This window comes from Geotrypetes seraphini, chromosome 5 (genome assembly GCF_902459505.1).
Source record: "Geotrypetes seraphini chromosome 5, aGeoSer1.1, whole genome shotgun sequence".
In the NCBI taxonomy this organism is placed as follows: Eukaryota; Metazoa; Chordata; class Amphibia; order Gymnophiona; family Dermophiidae; genus Geotrypetes; species Geotrypetes seraphini.
Genome location: NC_047088.1, coordinates 118,180,694 through 118,194,211, shown reverse-complemented (window position 1 = coordinate 118,194,211; position 13,518 = coordinate 118,180,694). Strand labels below are relative to the sequence as shown.

General features: G+C 42.5%; 1 long non-coding RNA gene across 2 annotated transcripts in view; it reads right to left on the bottom strand.

The window, feature by feature from the left end:
* The window catches only part of LOC117361217, a 198,986-nt gene that overhangs the window by 12,938 nt on the left and 172,530 nt on the right, over positions 1 to 13,518 (bottom strand). The window lies entirely within an intron of this gene.

Sequence of the window (13,518 nt, the reverse complement as noted above, 5' to 3'; positions counted from 1 at the left end):
CTTTGATGGATCTTCTTATACTAGGCACGCCTAAGTGGCCTCTGACATCATAGGCACCATTAGGACTTCCCACCATAAAACTTTCAAACTTATTGGACGTGCTTTGGGTGTAGTTTGCCAAACATACCTGTACTGACTTTTAATCATCTCCTTCATTTCTCAAAGCTTTGACAAGAAGCCATTTGTCATCTGCTTAGTCTCTAGAGCAGGGGTCCCCAAAGTCCCTCCCTGAGGGCCAAATCCAGTCAGGTTTTCAGGTTTTCCCCAATGAATATGCATGAGATCTATATGCATGCACTTCTTTCAATGCATATTCATTGGGAAAATCCTAAAAACCCATCTGGATTCGGCCCTCAAGGAGGGACTTTGGGGACCCCTGCTCTAAAGGCTCCTGTTATCAAATCCTAAAAGGAATTCCCTCTATAGCTCTATACTTCAAAGCACTGTTTTTGTCTTCCAAACATCAGGGGTTCAAATTCTAAGTAAGGTTAGCAAAAATGTCAGATTCATTTTTCTACCAGAAAACCTTCAAACTGTTTGGGCGTTCTTTGGCCATTTCTTTGCTTAAACATATTTGGGTTGAGTTTTAAAATGATCTGCAGCAATTCTCAGATGTCTAAAGCAGCCTGTTCTCTCTTCCTAAACCCCCTCCTCTATCACAACACACTCCTCAGGCATGAAACCACACCCGCAATTCTAAAGCCAAGCTGAATTTACCAATAGTAATGTCTCTAGGATACATCTCAAAACATGTACCTTCCTTCAACACCTGTCCAAGCCCTCTGAAGTTTTAGTAAACTCTTATACCTGTTGCCAGGTGCATATATTGCATAAAAAGAAATGCATTCCTACCACAATGGCTTGTAGTTGAGAGCAAATGAATGTATCTGATGCACAATGTTGGCCTCATTGTAAGATCATCAAGATGCACCTAGATGGCAGATTGTCACCAAAAACTTGAACATGTTTTGGGGTATCCAAACATCATTTGGTTTGACTTTCAGAGGCTGGGAGAGGTGCCATTAACTGTTGAGCCACAGACACTTCCTTTGAGTTAGGGGTTTCTTACCATGAGAGTTTAGGATATTCTAGCCATGGCAAAGTCAAAATAAGTGTGCCTGCAAACTGCAAAATGCTGATGAAAAACAGCAAAGTCCACCATGTATACTCTTATGAAAGCTAATAGGAAGTTGTTAAAATGAGTGCAGGTGAGAGTGGGATTTGAACTGGTGAGCTTTGAGAAGATGGACAAGGTGCAATAAAGTGCCCTAACTCAGTGAGCCACAAATGGCTTCTATCTGTCAGGGGAGAAGTTTCCTACCATGACAGCTTAGGATGTCCTAGCCAAGTAACGGTAAAAATAAGTTTGCCTGCAAAGGGAAATGTACTAATGAAAAATGGCAAAGTCCATCATCTAGACTCTCTTATGAGAGCTAATCGGAAGCTGTTAGAAAGTTGTTAAAATGAGTGAAGGTGATGGTGGGATTTGAACTGGTGAGCTGGAAAGGATGTGCATTAACTTGGTGAGCTAGAAATGCTTTCTTTATGATGATTGTGATATCATTCCTAAGCAGATGATACATAGGCAGGTCAGTAAGCTATGATATGACAGGGTAGTGAGATCCACCTGATTAGAAGCTGATGTAGCTCAGTGCATCTTTTAATTGAGGCATTCTACCTTGCAGGTGCACCTTGATGATCTCACAATGAGGTCAGCATTGTGCAGCTGCACACCTCCGTTTTCAAGGAAGGAAAATGCATGTTAAGGTCTGTATCTGTTTTTTCTATTTTTAAACTTTGAGAAATGAAGTAATGTGTGCAATATTAATATATTTTTCATGTTCTTTCTTTGCTCTCAAGAAAGAGCTGATTGCAGCACTGTTTGTTGAGAAAAAAAGGGGTTCTTTTTAAGCAGGAAATCCAAAGGTGCTGTAATTAGTAAATCATCTTGCTGTTTGGGCAGAAAAGTACTATGTTTTGCATGCAATATGTTTGTATTAATGTGCCCTATTGAATGGTGGCTTATTAAATCTATTAGGAGGGGAAAAACATATTCCTGAACTCTATGTAGAAAATATCATTTCAGAAGCCCAACGCACGCCTAAGTTTTGCCCATAAAAAGTCGCCTTCAGCCCAATGAAAAACCACACTTAGACCAGCTTTTCATTTGCCTACAATTTCTACAATATTTAGACGCGGTCTGCTGCCCAAGTAGCGTCTATCTCGGGTCTAATCCTAACCACGCCCATGTTACACCCCGTTACGCCCCATCTACATAATTAGATGCGACTTTTCTTGAGAACACCTACAAATCTGAAGACGTGTCCAAAAACTCGCCTCTACATTTGAAGGACTTCTAGCTAGCATCTACCTCCATCTAAGTCCCAATTAACCCTTGTTAAAACCCTCAAATCGCTCATTATCCACTTAAACAGATGCCTAAATGGCAGGTATCACTTAGGTGCCGTTAGGCGCACTTTGCAGAATCGGGGCCTTAGGGCCTAATTCTTAAGAAGCAGCTGAGAATCACATAAGGGTATCTTATGCAGAATTGCATCTGCCCTAATGAACAGATATCTAACCCCCAAATCTCTAATTGGCACCCAGCACCAGTTAGAGACCTTTCCATCGTAACAGTAGACGTGGCTGGCTGAGCTGATTACAGCACAGTAATCCACAATTAGCTTCAGAGAGTCCTGGCTTAGCTGATTGGGGAGGAATACCCCTGCTGTGATCAGCTGAGCCGGCTGAGGCAGAGGACCCTCTACATCCACCCCTAAAATCAGCAGGAGGGATGGCCACACCTTCTTGCTGCTGGCCCATGAACCCTCCCCCAACCACTGATACCCCCTAAACCCCAACATCCCACCCCAATACTCCTAAGCCCAGTCTAACACCCTTCACCCTCACGTACCTTTTGAAGTAATGCCGGCCAGAAGGATGCCAACTCACTCTGGTCAGCAGGTCTGCCTCTTCAAAATGGTGGACCTCCCATTCCCAGTGCATCCTGAGATGCATTGTAGAAGGGCCTAAGGCCCTGATTGGCCCAGATGCCTAAGGCCCCTCCCATAGGCCTCCTTCCTGGTGCATCTTGGGATGCACTGGGCATTGCCTAAGACTCCGATTGCCCCATATACCATATGTTACTCCCATGGACTTTCCCCTTCCTGGTGCATCCCATGGAAGTGGCCTTTGGTATCTGGACCAATCAGCGTCCAATGGGAGGGGCCTTAGGCATCTGGAACAATCAGGACCTTCCCCAGTGCATCCCAGGATGTACTGGGAAGGGGAAGGCTCATGGTAGTGGGCATCTAGGCATCCTATGGGAGGGGCCTTCGGGATGCACCAGGGAGGGAAAGGCCTGCCATTTTGAAGAGGCAGACCTTCCAGCCAGAGAGAGTTGTCATCCCTCTGGCTGGCCTTATCAAGATACTTACCTAAGGAACTGAAGTGAGATCAAAATAAAAAGTTTTGTTTGAAAAAAATAGCACTTTATGTTGTGAGAATAGTTACAAGTGAACAAAGTTGTGGTGAGCTTAAAGATTATTTGGGAAGAATAAGCAAAGCACTTTATTTAGGCTTAGGTTGTATTAAGGCTCAGGGTTAAAGTATTCTGATTCATATATTTTTAGAAAAGAAAACATTTTAAACCAATTATTTTTATATTCACATTGTGCAATAAACTAGTATATTTTATTGTAATTCTTTATTAATTTTGAAATAAATACAAAGTGCAATATAATATACAAACAATTGGTACAATAAAACAACACTTTTATCTAACAAAAATGATATAAGTATATAATATATTTCCCCTCCTCTTCCCCCCCCTCCCTCCCTAGATGTGTGTGAACCTCCTTTTAGAAATCAAAGGCTTATATTAGTGATTAGTTTTTACAAATTTCGTCAATGGCCCCCAAGTCTCATTAAATTTTTTGTAATGTCTTAGTTGTTCCAAATTCATTCGCTCATATCTGTAAAATTGGCACAGGGTTTCTCATCAAAAATTAAAATTCAGTCTATCCTAGTTTTTCCAATTTTTTTAAATCAACTTCATAACTATCCTTGTCATAATAAGAAGTAATCTGTTCTTGCTTGCATTAACTGAACTCTTGGGTTTTAATAATGTTCCAAATAAAACAATGTCTTACGACAGTGGGCTTGAAGTTTCCAATATCCTATTAATTTTCCCCCAAATAGACTTCCAAAAGTTGAATAAAACAACAAATGGTCCAGTGTCCCTACTTCAAGATACTTTTGCAAATGAACAGGGGTCCAAAAAATTCTATATAACAGAAAAAGACCCAGGTTTGTCTCATTGATGCTGATGCTGTACATCTCATTCTCCAAGTCCAAATCCGTGGCCACTGAGTAGCAGAAATCTGCTGCTTTATCTCAATGCTCCAAATGTCTTTTAGGCTTGTTTTTGTTTTTTTATTCAAATATTCAGATAGTAATTTGTACCACTTGGCTAGTAATTTATATTTTTTGTGTTTAAAATATTTTTATTCATTTTCAAAACAAACCAACCACAAAAACAGAGATCTGGAATTATATAGTAATAAACAATTCTATATCACCCACTCCAACCCTCCCCACAGTAATAGAAATATCTCTGACACAAATCCGAGAACTAGAATAAGTAGAGGTTAACCATTCAACATTCTGCTGCGAGCATAGGGTGTCAAAGTAAGCCAAAAAGACTCCATATGTAACAAAAACATTTTCCTCTAGGGGGAATCAATGTCCGCAAAGTCACAGCGCTCCAAGGCAGCATGTCCAATCATAAAGGATCGCCAATGAGAATAAGATGGCAAGTATGCCACAATCCATATAGTCAATATTGATTTCAGTCCCTGAAGAATTGAGCGGTCCAAAAAGGCTGACATCCCCTTGCGCTTCGGAAGTGAGATAGTGTAGGTCCCAAAGAGAGCTTGTGGAGTAGGTGTCCAATGCCGTTGCCACATAAGTGAAATATCATGTCCCAAACATTGCCAAAATGCTATGACATTAGGACAGAACCAAAATTGGTGGCCAAATGAGGCATAAGACTGTCCACATTTCAGACAACAATGAGAACTGGTTATAGTCATACGAAATGCTCTAGTAGGTAAGATATTACATTACATTACAGATTTCTATTCTGCCATTACTAAACTAAACTAAACTAAACCTTAGGTTTGTATACCGCGCCATCTCCACAAGCGTAGAGCTTGGCACAGTTTACAGGATTAGGTTGAAAAGGAGCTACAGTGAAGGGTTATAGGAAAGGAGCTAGGAAGATAAAGAGGGACAGGGAACCAAAAAGCGGGAAGTGTTAGATTTTTGAAAAGAGCCAAGTTTTCAGGTGTTTGCGGAAGGATTGGAGGGAACTTGAAACTCTGAGCGGGGATGTGAGGTTATTCCAGAGTTCTGTGGTTCTAAAGGGGAGGGATGTTCCTAATTTTCCTACGCGGTATATACCTTTTGTAGAGGGGAATGATAGTTTCAGTTTTTGGGAGGATCTAGTGGAATTAGGGTTAGAGGAATTCCAGAAGAGTGGGATAACGGGAGGGAGGATGCCATGTAAGATTTTGAAGGCTAAACAGGCACATTTAAAGAGGACTCTGGAGTGAACTGGGAGCCAGTGAAGTTTGGACAGGAGTGGGGAGACGTGGTCGAACTTGCCTTTTGCGAAAATAAGCTTGGCCGCGGCATTCTGGATTAGCTGAAGTCTATGGAGTTTTTTTTAAAGTTAGGCTTAAATAGATGGAGTTGCAATAATCCAGTCTAGAGAGGATGGTGGATTGAACAAGGACGGTGACGTGAGAATGATGAAAGTACGATCTCACTTTCCTCAGCATATGAAGACTAAAGAAGCATTTTTTTACCAAGAAGTTGAGGTGGTCATTGAAGGAGAGAGAGGAGTCTATGATGATGCCAAGGACTTTGCTTGTAAACTCAAGCTGAAGAGTGGAGCCAGAATATAATGGGATGGGGGTGGGTAAATGATCTAACATTGGGCCGAGCCAAAGTAATTTTGTTTTGGACTCATTTAATTTCATTTGTACAGAATGTGCCCAGGAATGGAGGTTCATTATACATGCGGATATGTTCTCAGCAAGATTAGTGAGGTTCGAATCGGTCTCGAGGAGGATGAGGATATCGTTGGCATAGGTGTAGAGAGTTTCCAGGGGGGATAGGTGAAGAAGTTTCAGAGAGGACATGTAAATATTGAAAAGGATAGGAGAGAGGGGTGAGCCTTGCGGGACTCCACATATCAGCTTCCAGGGAGGGGATGAGGTACCGTTTACGGTGTAGGAGCGTAAGCGAAGGAATTTTGAGAACCAGTCTAGGACTGTGGAACTTATGCCTATTTCAGAGAGTTGGAAGATTAAGATATCATGATGAACGACATCGAAAGCTGTGGAGAGGTCGAATTGTAGAAGTACAGCGAATTTGTTGCGAGAATGAAATTGTTGTACCTTAGAGATTAGTGAGGCTAATAGGGATTCGGTGCTGAAGATGGGTCTGAAGCCAAATTGGTAGGGTAGGAGAATAGAGAATCTTTCTAGGTAGGATGAGAGTTGAGTGAATATGATGGATTCTATCATCTTGGTTAGGAGAGGGATGTTTGCTATTGGACGGTAATTGGAGGGAATAGAGGGATCAAGGTCGGTCTTTTTCAGTAGAGGGGTTAGTGCAATATGTCCCATTTTGGAGGAGAAAAGGCCCGATGTTAGAGCAGCGTTTATAAGTTTGGTGAGGGAAGAGATGGCCTTTGTAGAGATATTCTCGAATAGGTAGGAGGGGAAAGGGTCCAAGGTACACTTGCAAGATTTTAGTTTGAGGCAGAGTTTGGAGACTTGCAATTCGGAAACAAGCTCAAAAACGGTCCAGGATCTGTCGGCTGGAATGAGATTGGAGACAAGTAGGAAAGGGTTGAGGTCAGTAGAGATTAGGGAGTTGTAGGAGACTGTAGGCGGGAAGGAGCATCTTTGGGTGGTAACCTTTTCATTGAAGAATTTTGCAAGGGCAGTTGCTGATAGCGACGAGGGGAGCAAGGATGGGTCCTTTTTTGTAGTTAAGGAGCGCCAAATGTTAAACAACGCACTGATCTGGTTGTTGGATCTGGAGATTTTATCTCCAAAGAAGTTCTTCCTGGCTTTTTTTAGTAATGAATGTAACATTTAATATTGACCCTCCAAGTCTGTCTGAGGGGGATTTAGATTTTTTTCCATTTGCGCTCCAAAGTACGACATTTCTGTTTCAGCTCTCTATGGAGCGGTAGATACCAAGGAGCCTTTCGGGGGTAGGAGATGGTTTTTGTGGATATTGGAGCGAGGGAGTGATAGATGGATTCAGAGAGGGAGATCCAATTGCACCAGCAGGATTCAGGGTCTTAGGATTGGAGGAGAGTTGGTTGAGAAATTTGGACCAAAAAAGATTACTCGAAATTTTCTTGTGGAAGGTTATTGAATGGGAGGAATGGGATGGGGATTCAAGGTGTGACATGAAAATGGGGAGGCAAGTAGCCCCTAGGAAGTGGTCAGACCAAGGGACTTGTTCCCAACGGATGTCATCAATTAAAGTTTTGAAGGCAGTAAGGTCAAGAAAAGTGGTGAAGTCTAATGTATGTCCTTTTTCGTGGGTTGGAGAAGAGGTAGGTGAGGGGAAACCTAGAGAGGTAAGGAAGTTGTTAAATTCGATCGTGTCCTTGCTATTGGCGTCATCAAGGTGGAGATTAATATCGCCAACAATCAGTAGTCTTTGAAATTTAAGAAAGGCATTTGTTATAGCCTCAAAGACGAGATTGGAGGAATTGTTCCAAGGGGTAGGTGGGCGGTATAGTAACAAGATGCCCAATGGGTGAGTGAGGAGTTCAACATTGACAGAAGCAAGCATATATTCTAGAGCGGCGTGAGTGCCCTTCTCGAGGAGCTGGACATCAAAGAAAGATTTGTAGAGCAGTGCCAGTCCGCCTCCTTTTCGGTTGGATCTGGGGGAGAAGAGGCCTTGATAACCATGGGGGAGGAGTTCGTTTTGTGTAAAAAGATCATTTTTGGCGATCCATGATTCCGTGATGCACAGGAATCCAGGGTCGAACTCGTCTAGAAGGTCCTTCAAGATTTGGGTCTTATTGCATGCTGATCTGGCATTACAATAAAGAGTCGGGACTGGGGTGAGAGAGTCAGAGACAGCATTGGGAAAATTGGCTGAGGGCAGGGGCTTTAGTGAGTTTAGGTTGGCTTTTCGGGGGGTTTTCTTGAAAGGGGGGAATTCTGGTGCGTATCAGCGTGGGGATTCTGAGGCCAGGGCAAATATTTGGTGTTTGGTGGGTTGAGTAGATTGAGGGAGGGGGATATCAGACAGAGGGAAGAATAGAGTGGTGAGCAGAATAGGAGGAGAAGGAACCAGAAGAAAGGATTCATGGCAGGGTTAGGGCCAGATGGTTAGTGTGTGAGAGTCTGCAGCAGGGGATATTAGTGTTAGCTAAGGAAGGGGCAGGGGACTTAATTAGGCTGGCTGAGTGCATAGCCAAGAGTAGGGAAGAAAAGGTGAAATCTATGTAAAGATCAATATCCAAGCGACCAAAATGCAAGGGACCTGGGGAGAGGAAGAAGCGATATGGATTGCTCTGAAAAGAGAAGATGGAACTTCTATCTACGTGGGTGTAGTCTACAGACCTCCGACTCAATCGCAGCAAATTGATAAGGATCTGATTGTGGATATCCAAAAGTTTGAAAGGAAAGAGGAGGTTCTGCTGTTGGGAGATTTCAACCTGCCGGATGTGGACTGGAATGTTCCGTCTGCGGAATCGGAAAGAAGTAGGGAGATTGTGGATGCCTTTCAAGAGGCTCTGCTCAGACAAATGGTGACGGAACCCACAAGGGAAAAAGCGATATTGGATCTGGTCCTCACAAATGGAGAGAGTATCTCTAATGTTCGAGTGGGTGCTCACCTGGGTAGTAGCGATCATCAAACGGTTTGGTTTGATATAACGGCTAAAGTGGAGAGCGGCCGCACGATACTTAAAGTCCTAGATTTCAAACGTACGGACTTTAATGCAATGGGAAAGTACCTGAAGAAAGAGCTGTTAGGATGGGAGGACATAAGAGAAGTGGAAAGACAGTGGTCTAAGCTGAAAGGAGCGATAAAAATGGCTACGGACCTTTATGTGAAGAAAATCAATAAAAACAAGAGAAAAAGGAAGCCGATATGGTTCTCCAACCTAGTGGCTGAGAAAATAAAGGCGAAAGAGTTGACGTTCATGAAATATTAAAAAACCCAAGAAGAGGAGAGCAGAAAGGACTACAGGGTGAAACTGAAAGAAGCCAAGAGAGAGATACGTTTGGCGAAGGCACAGGCGGAAGAACAAATGGCTAAAAATGGAAAAAAGGGAGATAAAAATTTTTTCAGATATATTAGTGAAAGGAGGAAGATAAAAAATGGAATTGCTAGGCTAAAAGATGCTGGGAACAAATATGTGGAGAGTGATGAGGAGAAAGCAAATGTGCTAAACAAATACTTCTGTTCTGTGTTCACAGAAGAAAATCCTGGAGAAGGACCGAGATTGTCCGGCAAAGTTACACGAGAAAATGGAGTAGATTCTGCGCCGTTCACGTAGGAGGGTGTTTATGAGCAACTTGAAAAACTGAAGGTGGACAAAGCGATGGGACCAGACGGGATCCATCCCAGGATACTAAGGGAACTCAGAGAGGTTCTGGCGAGTCCTATTAAAGACTTGTTCAACAAATCTCTGGAGACGGGAGTGATTCCTGGGGATTGGAGGAGAGCGGATGTGGTCCCTATTCATAAAAGTGGTCACAGGGATGAAGCAGGAAACTACAGGCCGGTGAGCCTCACTTCAGTTGTTGGAAAAATAATGGAAGTGTTGCTGAAAGAAAGGATAGTGTATTTCCTTGAATCTAATGGGTTACAGGATCCGAGGCAACATGGCTTTACAAAAGGTAAATCGTGCCAAACGAACCTGATTGAATTTTTTGATTGGGTGACCAGAGAGCTGGATCGAGGACATATGCTAGATGTAATTTACTTGGATTTCAGCAAAGCCTTTGATACAGTTCCTCATAGGAGGCTGTTGAACAAACTTGAAGGGCTGAAGTTAGGACCCAAAGTGGTGAACTGGGTCAGAAACTGGCTGTCGGACAGACGCCAGAGGGTGGTGGTTAATGGAAGTCGCTCGAAGGAAGGAAAGGTTTCAAGTTTCAAGTTTATTTCTGTTTTTGATTAATCGCCTATTTTAATTTCTAAGCGATGTACAAGGTACAATAAAATACTATAAAGAAACTTTAATAAAATAACAATGTTTTCCAATTCTGATTGACATGAGTAATAGGAAGGCGGGTAAAGTTACATTTTTGGGTATGGTGAAAAAAGGGAAGAACAAAAGGAGGGGTATAAAATTTACCAAAGCACATTTCGTAAACAATAGTTAATCGTCTGTTATTTAGAGATTAAAAGCATCCTTAAATAAATAGGTTTTTAAAAAGATTTTAAACTTTGCCATATCTTGTTCTGTTCTAATGTACTGGGGGAGAGTATTCCACCATTGTGGCCCCGCGACAGTAAACATGTCAGCCCTACGTGACTAGTGGAGTCCCTCAGGGTTCGGTGCTGGGGCCAATCCTGTTCAATATGTATGTAAGTGACATTGCTGAAGGGTTAGAAGGAAAAGTGTGCCTTTTTGCAGATGATACCAAGATTTATAACAGAGTAGACACCGAAGAGGGAGTGGAAAATATGAAAAAGGATCTGCAAAAGTTAGAGGAATGGTCTAATGCCTGGCAACTAAAATTCAATGCAAAGAAATGCAGAGTAATGCATTTGGGGATTAATAATAGGAAGGAACCGTATATGCTGGGAGGAGAGAAGCTGATATGCACGGACGGGGAGAGAGGACCTTGGGGTGATAGTGTCCGAAGATCTAAAGGCGAAAAAACAGTGTGACAAGGCAGTGGCTGCTGCCAGAAGGATTCTGGGCTGTATAAAGAGAGGCGTAGTCAGTAGAAGGAAGAAGGTGTTGATGCCCCTGTACAGGTCATTAGTGAGGCCCCACTTGGAGTATTGTGTTCAGTTTTGGAGACCGTATCTGGTGAAAGACGTAAGAAGACTTGAGGCGGTTCAGAGGAGGGTGACGAAAATGATAGGAGGCTTGTGCCAGAAAACGTATGAGGAGAGACTGGAAGCCCTGAATATGTATACCCTAGAGGAAAGGAGAGACAGGGGAGAAATGATTCAGACGTTCAAATACTTAAAGGGTATTAACGTAGAACAAAATCTTTTCCAGAGAAAGGAAAATGGTAAAACCAGAGGACATAATTTGAGGTTGAGGGGTGGTAGATTCAGGGGCAATGTTAGGAAATTCTACTTTACGGAGATGGTGGTGGATGCCTGGAATGCGCTCCCGAGAGAGGTGGTGGAGAGTAAAACTGTGACTGAGTTCAAAGAAGCGTGGGATGAACACAGAAGATTTAGAATCAGAAAATAATATTAAAGATTGAACTAGGCCAGTTACTGGGCAGACTTGTACGGTCTGTGTCTGTGCATGGCCGTTTGGAGGAGGATGGGCAGGGGAGGGCTTCAATGGCTGGGAGGGTGTAGATGGGCTGGAGTAAGTCTTAACAGAGATTTCGGCAGTTGGAACACAAGCACAGTACCGGGTAAAGCTTTGGATTCTCGCCCAGAAATAGCTAAGAAGAAAAAAAAAAAAATTTAAATTGAATCAGGTTGGGCAGACTGGATGGACCATTCGGGTCTTTATCTGCCGTCATCTACTATGTTACTATGTTTCTATGTAGTAATACAGTTTGGCACTGAACAAAAGCATAGACAGTAATAAACTTAGGCATCTAAAACAAGAGCATGGACAATAATTTAAAATATGGAGCTAAAACAAGAGTATTAACAATAATAAAATTTGGCCCCTACTGGATCTCGATAAGCCAAGGAGGGGGAGGGTGGTGAGTTAGTCAGAAAGAAACCTTTCGGTTCAAAGCAGATTACAATAAGAGTTGTGGAGGGAAGGGTTACAAAGTTAGATTGGAGATCGTTTCTGAGAGAGGGAAAGGTAGGATCAGGAGTAGGGGAGGTGTTCGTGGTATTAGGCTTTACTCAGGGATTTCTTGAAGAATATAGTTTTTATATCCTTTCTGAAACTCTTGTAGTCAGGGGTTGATGTCAATAGGGTGGAAATTTGGTTATCTAGTCTTGCTGCTTGAGTGGCTAGTAGGCAGTCGTAAAGTTTTTTCTGTTTTACTTCCTTGATTGTGGGGTGAGTGAAAGGGGTGTGTGTTTCTCTATGCCGGGTAGAGGTAGTTTGGATAAAGCGATTGTTTAGGTAGGTTGGGCTGTTCCCGTTAATAGTTTTAAATAGTATACAGTAAAATTTGAATTGTATTCTTTCTTGGATTGGAAGCCTGTGTGAGTCAATGTATGCCTCAGTGATGTGATCATATTTCTTCAATGAATATACGAGTCTCAAAGCTGTATGTAAACGAAACAAAAATTTATATTGGAGTTCCCACAAAATGATGCTAGGAGTCAACTTTAGAGCTTTCTTTAGATAGCGCTGTAAGTGGAGAGCAGAAATCAAGCTCTGTAAATCATCAGTGCAAAGTCTGGCTAAGAGTTCCAAATTAATGCCCGATTGACAGTCCAAAATGCACATCGTATGGAAACGAAGAGGTATACGCGTTTGTGCTGATAAACTAAACATTTCAGAAATGTGCTCTCTACAGAATGCCAACAAATTACATATAGGTCTGTGTGCCACACGATTGGGCACTTATGGAAAGGTTTGAGGCTTTTGACGCTGAATTCTGGTGTTAGAGGTAAGGAGGGAGTTGGGAGGTGCCGATGTTGCATTCAGGTGTTTGTTTTTACAGCTAGGCAGAGTTGTGGATTTGCAGCCTTCGCAGATTTGGTGTTCCCGTGTCTGGGAGCTGAGGAGCACTGGCAGCTGCCTTTGCAATAGTTATCTGCTCAGCAGCTGCATGACTATACGGCATCACCATTTTCGCAGCATTGTAATTTAAAATTTTGTTTGGAGTGTCAATAGGGGCCATCTTCCTAATTTTCCTTTTGTGCTGTGGCCTTTCTGGGTCTCTTGGATCTTCCTGTGACTGGCATTATTTCTGTGGTGATTCAACTTGGTGTCAGCTGTCCTGATTTGTTAGCTTAGCTGGAGATGACCTGTTCTTGGTGTTTTTCTGGGTGTGTGGTGGGTGTGTGTTAGAGGGGAAATAGATTTCTTGGTGTATGTCTCTGTGGAAAGGGGGGGTCATTTTAGTAAAGTTGAGGGTTTGGTTTATTTGTGCTGGAGAAATTAAAGGGAAAAAGTTTTTATGGTGTTAGTGGGGAATCATCTAGGTAAGTGGTGAGCAAACCTGAACAAAGTTATTGTAAGGGTAACAACCCATTGTGTATGTCATGTATAGGAAATACTGAGTAGAGTGCAGTGAAAAGGGTTAATGTGAATCGCTTGTTCACTCTTTCCAAAAATACTAGGACTAGGGG